The sequence below is a fragment of the Chaetura pelagica genome, unplaced genomic scaffold (genome assembly GCF_000747805.2).
Source record: "Chaetura pelagica isolate M959 unplaced genomic scaffold, ChaPel_1.0 scaffold9, whole genome shotgun sequence".
In the NCBI taxonomy this organism is placed as follows: domain Eukaryota; kingdom Metazoa; phylum Chordata; class Aves; order Apodiformes; family Apodidae; genus Chaetura; species Chaetura pelagica.
The window spans coordinates 715,118-727,056 of record NW_009954494.1 but is presented as its reverse complement, the minus strand read 5'-3'; the positions used below and the strand labels follow the sequence as shown (position 1 = coordinate 727,056).

Below are 11,939 nucleotides of genomic sequence, written 5' to 3'. Positions count from 1 at the left end.
CTGGGGGGGCGGCAGCGGGTGGGTGTTGTCCCCGGTCAGCGCCCGGGGGGTTGATGTCCGCCGAGAAAGTGTGAAAGGGTTTGTTTGTCGCTTCGCTTTCCCGGGCGGGGCGGGGGCGACACCCACTATCTTATTTTAATCCCTGCGTTTTGATAAACCTTGAGCTGGAAGGTTATACTCTAGATGGATGTTGAAATGCAAGTTCTGCCGTGTTCTCCCGAAAAAACTGAAGCCGGTATACTTACTGGCTCCTGAAAACACGAGGGTTTTCGGGGGTCACAGCAGCGCGCACCTTTCCCGGAGCGACGCTTGCTGAGTAGCGTGAAAAATTCTGTGCATAACCTTTGCAGGGTCGTATGGATGGGTCGGGTTCTGGGAAGTCCTGGCATTGTAAACCAGTGAGTTAATTGGTGCTACAGTGGCAGCCACGAGGAGCAGGTGCTTTTTTGGGGAGACATTATTTTTTTAATTTTACTACCATCACGTCTCCTTTCTGCAAAAATCTTACTCTCTGGCTGTATTTTGAGACCCAGAGAACCGAGTCAAAATCTCCCATTGTATTAGCCTAATTTGCAATTCCCTTCCAATCCTTTAAATAAAGTTCAGACCTTGGTAAAGTGCAAGTAATGAATATTCATCCGTATCTTTTCAGTTTGGAAAAAAAAAATAGAGGGGAGGAAGCCCCTTCACCATTTCCTACCTCTATTAAAACATGAGGAAGCTGGTGAATCGGTAGGAACCATCCCGCCGCGGTGGTTATGTTGAAATGCAAGTTCTGCCGTGTTCTCCCGAAAAAACTGAAGCCGGTATACTTACTGGCTCCTGAAAACACGAGGGTTTTCGGGGGTCACAGCAGCGCGCACCTTTCCCGGAGCGACGCTTGCTGAGTAGCGTGAAAAATTCTGTGCATAACCTTTGCAGGGTCGTATGGATGGGTCGGGTTCTGGGAAGTCCTGGCATTGTAAACCAGTGAGTTAATTGGTGCTACAGTGGCAGCCACGAGGAGCAGGTGCTTTTTTGGGGAGACATTATTTTTTTAATTTTACTACCATCACGTCTCCTTTCTGCAAAAATCTTACTCTCTGGCTGTATTTTGAGACCCAGAGAACCGAGTCAAAATCTCCCATTGTATTAGCCTAATTTGCAATTCCCTTCCAATCCTTTAAATAAAGTTCAGACCTTGGTAAAGTGCAAGTAATGAATATTCATCCGTATCTTTTCAGTTTGGAAAAAAAAAAATAGAGGGGAGGAAGCCCCTTCACCATTTCCTACCTCTATTAAAACATGAGGAAGCTGGTGAATCGGTAGGAACCATCCCGCCGCGGTGGTTGCACTGTCACAGGCAGGCTGTTGTTGCTGCAGCTGCAGAACCTCAGCTGGTAGGAAGCTGCGGGAGGGAGGAGGGGAGGAACTCGAAGGCAAAAAACAGCCTTGGATTTGTTTGGGGCACGGGAAACTCCCGAGATAATAAAAAAGTGGGTGGGAATTTTTCATTTTTTTGAAATGCAGTCTTTGCGTAACTTCAGTTGAGCCAGGGCTGTGTTCAGACTTTTCTAACAGGAACATGGTCTAGGTTCTTCCTAGGTCCCTGTTAGCTTGGACTTTTCTAAACCAATTTAGCTTTCAGATAATCCTGAATCTCTTCAAGGCCCTAGTGCTTCGAACTTGCAGTCTAAAAATATCCATGGCTTTGCTGGGTTTCAACTGTATGCAGCAAAGAGGAATGCCACTGCTGCTGTTACGTGCTGCAGCAGTGTGCTTTTGTAAATACTAAGTGCTAGGAGTTTGGAAAAAGACTTTTGTAACTGTAATCCTGAATGACACACGCAATTCCTGGACTACTCTATCTTACATTTCTAACTTTTTTTCATTGTGAAAGGTAGCGTGCAGCATGAAGAGATTTTTCTGTGGAGCAACGGCAAAGTAAAGAAAATCGTTCAGCCCCACTGAGTTTTCACTTGCTGAAATTCCTCTGTGTTTTGGGGATCAGAACAGGCTCAGGGATCCGACTTGCAAAGGTGCAGTGCTTCACTCCTTGGTGGTACAGAAATGCATAACTTTCTGTCTTTCCACCTTCCCTTTCTGATCTCCCCACAAAAGTCAGTGCTTGTAGTGCTGCAGGAAAGCTCAGTTCCCTAAAGTTTCAGCAAGAGCAGAATTAAAATTGCCAGTTGCTCTTACAGATTCACTGCTGAGTTGAATACACAGAAGCAGTTGGTGAGAAGAGATGGGACAAGTCAGTGGAAGAATTTACTCTGTTCAAATGTGGTGTTTATTGCCATTTGAGGATACTTATTTGTAAAGTCAGCACAGATAGGAGCAATGGGACTTTTACCTTCTCTTCTTTTGCATCCATGGGGAACTGCACCTCTCCTGCCATTAATGCCCCAGTAGGTCCAATGGAGTGACTGTGGTGGAGGGAGCTGTCTGACAGGGTAAAAAACTGTGCATCCCTTCAAGGCTTTTAGCTGTTTAGGGGATTAAAGGGAAGATGTGAAATAAACACAGAGACACCTCTTGGTTATCTGAAGTTTTTCTTCACTTCTTGTTCCTGTTTTTCTGAATTAAGTTTGTTGCATTGCTGCTCTAGTCCCAGAGTACTTTTATTCTTGGCAGTATAGGTGGGTGTGCACTGGAGATACTGTAGTAGATGCAACAGGTTATTCTGGTACTTTTGTGTGGTAACAGTTGCTTAGTTCATTTAGTCTATATAGAGACTGCTTTCAAATCTGGATGGGTATGATGGATTTGCATTCACAGCAAAGACTTTTTAAAAGGAACCGTCCAAATGTAATATTTATTCTTACTGGTTTCATTTCAAGTAATAGGACCAAATTGCATGGAAATGCAGCACACATCAACCAGCTGAGCTCTTACAGGATAATTGTACTAGTCCTGTGTGTGTATGTTGCAGTACTGTGGTTTGCATAGTTGGTGTGTGGAGAACTTAGTGTACCATTTTGCTAAAGGTGCTAAATAAACCAACTTGCAGTACCACTGCTGAGATTTGTAATTCCCCATCATCTGAACTAGCAAAAGAATTCCAGCCCGTGGGGATCCCCTTGCCCTCTCTAAAACACTTACCAATGGTGGCTGCACAGGGTGATGGGTTGGTGCAGTATTAAATGAATGCAGTTTGGTACAGACACCTCATGCAACGGGAGACCTGCTTATAAATGTCAGGGATGTAGCTGTGGAGATCTGGGGGAGTGAAGCCTAGGAGTTCATGTTTCCTTAAAAAGTTATTTATTGGGAAATGAGATGTACAGTTTTGTAGCTTTGGGGAGGAGGTGATTTTGTATCGATAGTTCTAAAGATGTGTTGGTTTGGGTTTTGATAGGGGGATTTTTTAAGCCTTTAATTCTTTTTATTAGACCTTTAAATTAAAAACAAGGAAAAACCCCAAACCACTAGCAGCTGGTTATTTAAAATACTTTTGTTGGGTTCACTGCAGTGTCAGTCTTAGAAATCTGGCTTTGTTTTTGAATGTTGTGCAAGGGTTGGCATTATGTCACAGGAGTCACAGGAGCTTTTATGGAATCTTTAACCTTTACCAGATCTAGTTCAAGCTCTGTAAACAAGCATATCCTATTAGAGGGAATGAATCATAAATAAATCTGCTCCACAGTGTGCTGAAATTCTCACCCACTTGCCATTATTGAGTCTTCAAAAATGTGTTGTTAACTAAATATACCTATAAAATCTTAGAGTTTTTTTCTTTGCACTTTAACTAGCAGTTGGGTACTTCTACAGAAATGAATGGATTATTGAGCAAAGGTTTTAAAGATGCCGTTGATTGAGGCTAATTGTTCTTGGTGTTGGAGAAAAATAGCTGTAGGTAAATGGAAGAAATGGTACCTAGGTTATTACTTCAAATTTAGTCAAGGCTAAGTCACAAGTCACCTGTGGGTGATGTTGGCATTGAATTTGCCATCACTTCTACAACGTGCCTAGAAGCAGTAGAGGAAAAGGGGAAAAGAAATGGGTCTTGACATAGTACACCTTTTACCTCTTAGCCTGTGAAATGAACTATGAGGGAAAAAGCTACATTTTCTTAGATCGGAATCTCTTTTAAACTGTTTAACGTTCATTGGAACCAGTATTTTAAGGTAAAGGACATGAAATAAAGTAAAATGTTAAGTGTGAGAAACCTGAGATTTTACATTTGAAAGTCTCTCTTAGGGCATTTCTCTAGATTAACTGGGCTACCTGTAACTGATCCACTTAAACTGATGTGGTTCTGCTTAGACCTGACTCTGTAGTTTTCTCACCAGCCTGAAAGTTATATAGCAGTAGGCATAAACTAGCCAACTACCTTTTGAGGTGTGTGAACTGTACAGCAGCAGGTAAAAGAGAATGGCTAAGAATTTACTCATCCTGACTTGCTGCATTCCTTGCTTTTTTTCTCTTAGTCTCTTTCTTTTCAGACTCTGCTTCTTTTCTTTAGCAGATAGTGGCACATACTTGCATGCATGACCTGTAGTGTCTTTCTTGAACTTCCTGTCATTTTCTAGGTTTTTCTTCTTCCATCACTTCCCCAAAACATTAATTCCCTTTTTCCCCCCCCCCGTATCTTATCAGCTACCACTCCTGTATGTGCATGTACTCCTGGTTCTTGCTGGGCCTGTCTTAGATAGCCAGGGGAGGTAGAAACCTGCTCATTGGAGTCAGGGAGTGAAATCCTCTTGAATCTCACCCGGGTGAAGTTTTTCCTCCTTTCCCACACAGAGGCTGAGAAGAGGCTAAGGGAGGGGGGCAGCTTAATGTTTTTGGTTTTTTGCTAGTTTTCTCTTTCCCCTATTGTGGACTGCGGATCATCTAATACTTCATACCAATCTGAAGTTTGCATCCTTTACTGGTATTGCAGTAATATTGGGATATCCCAGCTGTGAACTGGGTTCCTAATAACCACTGTATAAACAGACATCTGATCTGTCAGCTGTCCCATCTTCTGCTGTCTTCACACCCAGTGCCACCCATCTCCTAACCTTACCCTGTACCTTATGTTGGTAGGAGATTGAATAGACAGATTGAGAGTCCCTGTTAACATCCTTCTAGTTTTTGCTTCATTTTCACTTCTTGTAACCAGAACGACAGTTCAAATTGCTTCATTTTAATGCTCTACGATCTCTACCAGTAGGCCACTGGCACCCGGTGCTTTTCAGCCACCAGTGGCTTTAAAATTTGCTTTACTGACTACACATTGTGCAAGCTGGATTTTTTTTCTCGAGATTGTTGAATTATATAATTGCTCATCTCTTACAGTCTCCCTGCCTCCAATCTCAAAATAAACTGACCTAATTGTAAGTACTTTAACTGCTGTTTATAATTCCCTGGGTGCTCATCAGTTTTCAATATTGTGCTGCACACTATCGCTTCCTGGAGTTCTGAAGATCTAGAAGGCTCTGGTTTCAGACTAGTCTGACTGTGCGCTATTAACTTAAGTTCTGTGAAAGTTACTAATGCTTCTTTAGAAGATACCTCTCTAAGTGTGCGGGGATTTCTTGTACCTTGCTGTTAGCTTTTCTATAGATTGGAAAGAAGAGGCGCTCTGCTCTGGCCATTTAGTTATGTTGCAGCTTTCCTACAAACATGTTGGATCTTGGCAATCTTACCAAGGAAAGAGAAATGTAACTAAGGAACAGTAATTAGTTGATAGAGCTGAAGCTGTCTGCAGCCCTGTAGCACTGAGAAGGGGCAGAAGGAACAAGGGAAGGATAGGTTAAGTCTGGGTGTTGCCGATGCTGTTTAAAATACTGTACAGGAGACATGGGCAAGATTTCTGGATGTTCTTTCCACTGTATCTTATTCTGCAAAATATAACTGTAAGCATGTGTGGCATAAGAAGACAGATTAAAAGAAGGGGTAGAGAATATCAACTCAGCAACCACGCAGACACTGGAAAGTAATGATGGTGGTAAAACACTGGCAGAAGGAAAGCAAGCATAGAGATGGGTGTGGGGGTTTTCTGCAACTCCTGTGGGTCCCACTCTGATTGGAGGACACAAGAGCTGCGGCTGGAGATCTGGGCTGAGGAGCATCTCTAACCTGGGGGGGCTTCCCCTTAATTTGCTTGTGGCAAGCTCCATTACAGGGATCCTTTGTGTCATTCTGGGAATTTAGTTCACTGTCACACCTTCAGTTTATTTCTTGGTAGAAAACGTACTGGTCTAATTGGTTCCTATTAGATGACCATACGAGTTGGCATTTGTTGAACTGTGGGAAGGCATGCCTAGGTCTCAGTCTGTGAATGTTACCTGGAGTTGCTTGACTTTGGTATAGAATATGACCAGTGCTCATCCTTTTTGATTCTTTTCCTGACAGTAATGTTTGTGCTGGTGATGGTGTTTTCTTCTAGGTGAGTGTGATGGTCAGCAAAGGATTGTATGATTGATGGTTCATGGATACTCAGCAGCCCACTGTTCATATATCCCTGTTGAGCCCTGACGTGCAATGAGTACAGTTTGATTTGTTGTTCCTCATCTATAAGCATTTTGGGTTGCAAACAGAACTGAAGATCAGAATGCTGTCTGTTGTGTCTAATGCAAATGATCTTTTGATCAAGAAGCACAGAATCCAGAAAGACACCTGTTTATGGCCAGTGAAAATGAAAACATGAACATTGCTGAGATTCTAGCAGTTTCTCCTACTGCCAAAAATAAGAGATATACTAGTTTCCGAGGGGCAGCTGTGTGGTGATTGTAACTTTGAGGTGTGGTATGAATATAGCACATCTGAGGGTGAGGAGCTCTGCCTGTGACTGTTGAGAACTTATCTGTACCCCTGTGTCTTAGACTGTAGTTCAGTGAACACTTACGGCTGGTGCTGCTGGAGAAGTAGTCACTCTTCTTTGCCAGCATAAGTATTTACATGGCCATCCTGTGAACTGGTTTGGGGAACTGATCCATCTGAAAAATATACTGGCAAAAGAAGTGCTCCTGGTTCAGTGTTCGGATGTTTGTCCTGGCACAGGGGACTGGCAGATGGTGAGATTTTCTTTCAGCAGCAGTGCAAATTTATGCCAGTTGAAAGTATTTGCCAAACTACAGCCTTAGTTTAACACTTAGAGACTGATTATCCCCAAATTTGCCCATGAAAACATGAACGCAGTTTAAGAAATCTTTGCTAGCTATATATTTTTTTTCTTTCTTGACATTTCTGTTCTTTGTTCTTCCATGTTCAGTGTGAGACTCAGTTCTTGCCATTAGAAATGCATTTTTCTGTCCTTCAAGGATCTTACGGCAGTTTTATACAGGAGCTTTGCTGGTCTACCCACCATGTGATCCTCAGTAACATGCACAGGAGAAAAAAGTATTTTCTGCAGATTGTTTTTCCCCCTTAATCTCTGCCCCTCCCCACACCCCCATAGATTTAAAACCAGCCTACTGGGTAGATTTCTTAACCTTCTTGGCTGTCCGTGTCCATTATTCTAGAGTTTTGTTAGCACTAAAGACATCCTTCGTTTCTCTCTTTCAAGAAAGAGCTGGACTGGCACCCTCTGTGATGAACACTGTGTTTCAGCTTGCTACTGTTTGCTGCTGGCTGTGGCTGGTAAAGAAGGTTCCTGCTCAGCCATGTGCCCTTGTGCCAGGTCCAGCACTCGTTCTAGGTCAGGGGCTCTGTCTGAAATGGGCAATTTCAGTGCTATTTCACTTTTTTTTGGTCCTGTTTCTTCTCTGTTCCCTGGTGCATTAGAATAGCTCTGAAATTCTGGGTTGGTTTGTGACTTGCTTTTTTCCAGTAATTTTTGACTGTGCAGCTGCTGTTAGTTTTTGAGTTGTTGCTGCTCTGGAGATCAGGAGCGTGTAGCCCTGTGGTTTGTGTGCATCAGTGATTTCAGTATGCCATGGACAATTAACTTTTTTTTTCTGTCAGTGGTATTGCATCAGTAATTTTCTGACCATATTGCTGCTTTAATATGCTATGCTGTCTCTTCTGCTTAGAATGGGTTCAATTCAATACCACCCAAAAATCAAGCAGGATGCTTCTCATCATAGCTGTATAGCTGAAGAGGAAGAGCTGTCTTCCCTTGCCAGTGGCCTCTTGGGCTCAAATTCCTTGGAAGTGATGTCCTGCCAAGTCATAGGACTGTCTGAACAGCAGTTCTCAAATCTCTGCGTTAGTTTTATCAGTAACCTCGACTGGGTGTTTTGAGAGCAGTTTCCCCTTTTCTCTAGATGATTCTTAATTTCTGAATAGGTTGCCAGCTATTTCCTGGAACTAATCAGCAGTGTTTTTTCATGGTATTTACCTGTGTTCATGCTGTTTGTAATTCAGTTGTAGTTTTTACACCATCCTGGTTAATACCTGACAGCTTTTGGCTTGAACAGGCTAAATTGCTGTTGGTATTTTGCAAAATGCTGCCTTTCTAGTTGTTACTGTGTTGTCCTATACTGAGTGCTACTATATTGTATGTACCTATAGGTATGTGCCTAGTGTACTTGTAGGTAGTAAGTCAGGTTTAACCTTGCAGGTTAAGTGAAGGTTTTCTGCTTCAGCAGAAAGGAAACTTTGTTTTATAAAAGAGAGATGAATATTCTGCATAGAGTGAAAGCTTCTTATTGGACATGCAGAAACTAAATCGGTTGACTTTACGATTTTTGGAGAGCTCTTGTACAAAGACAGCTCTGTTTTTTTTAAATTCAAAATTCATTTTTGGAACTGTTGTGAGTGGGTTGATTAGTTCTTCAGTGGGCTCATGGACCTTCCCTGTGTTGTGTACTGCTGTATTTAGTTACTTTACAGTAAGAAGGTGACTGTGGACAATCCAAGGACTGTGCAAGTGTGTTGTTGTGTTTGGTTTTTTTTAAATCTTGGAATATATCAATACAGGATTTTTAATCATTGTTTTAATTTTTACACTAAGGAAGTAATATTTTGAAAGCAGTATTTTCAGTGAACAGAACAGCAAAGTTACTTGACTTTGCAGCTGCTGCTGAACAGAGTAATAGTTATTATACCCTTTTTGTCTTTCACATTTGCGACTTACTACTTAGACCCTTCTAAGCTGGTTTTTTTGGCCTTTGAAAAAGTCGTTTGGTGCTCATTAAATCCTTGTAAACTCCATCCAGTTTCTGAAAATTATTGATTAATGATAGCTGATCAAGCATATTTTCAGTGCAGGCTTGTGCCAAAATCCACTCCTAAGTGGCAGTCCTAAACTTCAGGTCGAAAGCAAATTCACTTGCTTGTTCCAGGGCAGTGCCTGTCAAAAATAGAGCAATGCATTTATGCACGTAACAGCTGCTTACACTTGAAGACTTTCTTGTTCTTTGGTACTTAAGTTAAAGCTACTTGAGTATTTTTGTTAGCATATGATGTTATAAATAGGAATCTGGTAGAAATGTGCATGCCTGCACGTCTGTATGGCCGTTGTGTATGAAGGTAGAGTGCTTGTGTACATGTTGTGTACATAGTGTTCTGATGAAGACATGAATGCCAGACATGTAGGGTAGTTAATGGGGACTAACAAAAAAGGCTATTTTATACCCAAGGATTAATTTTACACATCATTTTAGGGTCAGACCTGCTCAAAGCACATAGTTAGACCATGTACAGACCATTCTGGACTGTACAAATGATGTACAACTTAGAAGAGGTGCTGCTACGTGGCCCCAGTGTGCTGCTGTGGGAGCAGAGCTTGAGACTGCCTTGCTTTGTTTCAGCAAAAACAAGCGTTGTGTTGAAAGTGATACAAAGGTGAACTCAGTGAGGGAGTTCAGGAAGCTGTCCTCCCTTTCAGTCCTAACAGGGTGGAGGAATTGTTGCTTTGGTTGTCAGATTGCTGTAAGAAGTTTTAACGCATTATGAACTGGCTGAAGACTTGAGGGGTTTATCTGTATTTGCTTGTGGGTTCTTTGGTTTTTTTTAACATATATAAAGATACTTTAAATCTGTTTACAGGGCAGGGGGAGCTTGTATTGTCAATTCACATAACTTTGTTCGTTAATAGCTAAAATTCTTGGTGAACTGGCAGAGGCTGTAGATTGCTCTGCTGGGCATACTCTTGTGGCTTGCTGACCTTCTGATGTGCCAGGGTCTATTATCATTCAGCTTGCATAGTTCAGAAGGCTGCAGTTATGTATTTAGAACAGTCCTGAAGTTATTAGTAAAATTAAACCAACAAGTTACAGTAATAGACTAACATTACTGTTGTGATAATATGGAATTTAAATTGCTATATATCAAAAACTTGGTCCATACTTTTAAGGCAGAAATGCTCCTATGTTTAAGTTATCTACACTGTGTAAAAGTCCTGAGATGCAATGTATGAAAGGCTTTCAAAGCAGTTTATAGTTGGTTAATTAAAGATCTACCTTGTTTCTGCTGTCTGTCTTGTCCAGGCATCTGTGCAAGCGGCTCACCCTTGCCATGGACACCAGGCTCCTTCAACTGCTTCTGCTGTATTTGAACAGTGTGTGGTCTGTGCTCGAGTGAAGGCATCAGGCCCTTCCAGTTCCAGTGGTTGCTGCATTGTTGTTGAGGCAGCTGGCATGCAGCCCTGCTTCTGTGAGAAAGGAAGCTGTGGCCAGTTGATAAGGGCATCTTAAACTGACTAAACTTCAGCTGGCATATTATGCCCAGTGAATTCGATGTTGGGTAATTGTACCCGTGTTCGGTTTAACAGTATCTGTGTCTCCTCTGCCCCTATATGACAGCAGTAACATTCTTCAGAATAACAAATTTGCTTTTTTGGGTCATATAGGAAGAGGCTGAGAGAGCTGAGGTTGTTTATGGAGGGAAGGCAACGCACCAAATGTTTTACCAGTGTGTACAGATACCTGATGTGGGGAGTGAAGAAGAGGGAGCCAGGCTCAACTTAAGACAACACACTGAAAAGAGAGAAATTCCATTTAAATGTAAGAAACGCTTTTTCCACTGCAAGGGTGAACAAACAGAGAAATAGGTTGCTGGAGAGGTTGTAGAATCTCCATCTTTGGAGATATCTACACATGACTGCTGGTCACCCAAGGTGCTTTGGGTGACCCAGCTCTGAGCATGGAGCTGGACCAGATGATCTCCAGAGGTGCCTGCCCACCTGAGCCCTCCTGTGGAAAAAAAAGAAGAAATACTGTAGTTTGGAGTGGAAGAGATACAAAACCAGCCAATTCTTGCAATCTGTTAAAATATTAATGGCACAGTCACTACAAAGTCTCTGAGTGAAGTCACTGACCCAAAGTCTGTCTTCCTGCTAGTGGTCATTTGCTCTTCTATAGTGAGAGGGCATAGCACGCCAAGGATAGCTATCCTTTCTTTGCTAGGCAGACAGAAAAGTGAAATATGCTATTTCAAAGCCACAGACTACCAAAAAGTGCTTTATTTTAGTATTTCCCATATTTTTATTTTATATAGCAAATTTGTAATAAACATCTGGATAAGATTTTTTCCGTATGTTTTAATTTTCTTTTACTTCAGAAAAATGCCACTCACTTAACATTAAGCACAATTTCAGAGAAGTGTGAGGAGGGAACCTCTCAAAAGGTAAGAGTCAGGCTCATATTTTTTGTCAGACTGTTGTATAAATCAAAAACCTGCAGTTCACAATTTACAGTCCTCACCTCCTGTTCAACTTATAGCCATTTTTCTTTGATTTGTATTCTCCATGTATACTTGCTCTTTCTGCCTGTTCTTCCCTGGAGACCTCAGTCTGCAGCAGCAGGCTCCTTTGCTGTAGGTATTCAGCAGTTGTGGGCACCTTGTCTATGGACTATCCTCTCAAGGGACTGCATTTGAAAGATGAGAGCCACATGCCTTTTGGGAGATAGAGGTTTGACCATCCATGCCCTGTATCTCATCACAAATTGAAGTCCGATGGAGTTTTGCTCATCTGAAGTGACCTTCTGTATGAACTGGGTACTAGACCATCCCTGAACCTGTAGGTTAAATCTGTGTTTTTGAAGAGTATTTAGTCTTACTGTAACAAAAAAAAAAAGGGGGGG

General features: G+C 42.0%; 1 protein-coding gene across 1 annotated transcript in view; it reads left to right on the top strand.

Annotated features, from left to right (window-relative positions):
* Positions 1-11,939, top strand: part of EGLN1 (egl-9 family hypoxia-inducible factor 1) — a 35,420-nt gene that overhangs the window by 415 nt on the left and 23,066 nt on the right. The gene's annotated exons all lie outside the window — the stretch shown is intronic.